Genomic DNA, 1,194 nt, shown 5'->3' on the forward strand with positions numbered 1-1,194 from the left:
AGATAAAAAAAAAAAAAAAAACCCCAAAAAAACTGTGGGGCTGTGGCTGTGGCTCAGAGGTAGAGCACTCGCCTAGCACGTGTGAGGCCTTGGGTTCAATCCTCAGCACCACCTAAAAATAAATAAAATAAAGGTATTATGCCCAACTACAATTAAAATACAAAATATTTTTTTAAAAAAGAAAAAAACTGTGATTGGTATTTATGAATGTAATGCACTCCACTACTGTCATGTATGTAAGAAATAAATAAATAAATTTTAAAAAATGAAAGAAATCCATGCCTAGGCCATCTGTGGCGTTGCCAGGAAAAACTTGGGTCACATCCAACCTGGCGGCCTCCCCTCCTCAGTTCCGCTGGAATTTGTGGTGCCAAGTAACCATTTGCGGGGGGAGGGGGGGCGGGTACCGGGAATAGAACTCAGGGGAAAGGGGGCAGGGCCTGCTTGCGGCTGCTTGGCGCTGAGCTGAGCGTTGCGTAGACAGGTAGATTACTGGGGTCAGAGGCTCCTGGAAGGGAGCATATCCTGGCTCCACCTGCCCAACCGTGTGACCTTGAAAAAATTAATGAATTTCTCCATATCTCAACGCTTCTGTCGGTAAAATAGTTCAGGGAACGCGGACGCGCAGCACAGCTGTGTTTGGCAAACTTCCTGGAGCCAGGTGGAGCATCTCAAGGTCCCTACCGGGTGGTCGTGGCAATGTTACACCTCTGGGGGTCTTTCTGATGCCCCCCCTTAGGAGGTCTTGGCTTCCTCTGGGGTATGTTGCTCCAAACCAAGTCCCAAGAGGTGGAATTCTGGAAATTAGAATCCTGGTGCCCGGGATTGGGGACGAGTGGGCGTGGCATAACCCCCAATTCCTGTGCCTGGAAAGTGGGCGGGCTGGGCTTGACCAGTCTAGGCAATGCTCACCCGGCGGGCCCCGCCCTCGGTCCCGCCTTCCTCTGACCGGCGCCCCCATTGGTGGCGTCGGGCGGCGCGGCCGCTGTTATTTTTCGAATATATAAGGAGGTGGAAGTGGCAGCTGCAACGAGAGGTTTCCCCGGCTGCAGCCTGAGTCCCGCGTCCCTCCACCCCTCCCCACCCTCCCCGCATCCCTTTCCCCTTGGGCTCCCTCGCTCCCGGTCCCGTTGCTCTTCCTCCCTCCCTCTCCCCCTCCCTTACTCCCACCCCGGCCCGCTCCCTCCCCTCGGC

General features: G+C 54.2%; 1 protein-coding gene across 1 annotated transcript in view; it reads left to right on the forward strand.

Annotated features, from left to right (window-relative positions):
- The window catches only part of Cdc25b (cell division cycle 25B), an 18,033-nt gene that overhangs the window by 7,256 nt on the left and 9,583 nt on the right, over nucleotides 1–1,194 (forward strand). The gene's annotated exons all lie outside the window — the stretch shown is intronic.

Source organism: Marmota marmota, unplaced genomic scaffold (assembly GCF_001458135.2).
Source record: "Marmota marmota marmota unplaced genomic scaffold, marMar, whole genome shotgun sequence".
Classification (NCBI taxonomy): Eukaryota; Metazoa; Chordata; class Mammalia; order Rodentia; family Sciuridae; genus Marmota; species Marmota marmota.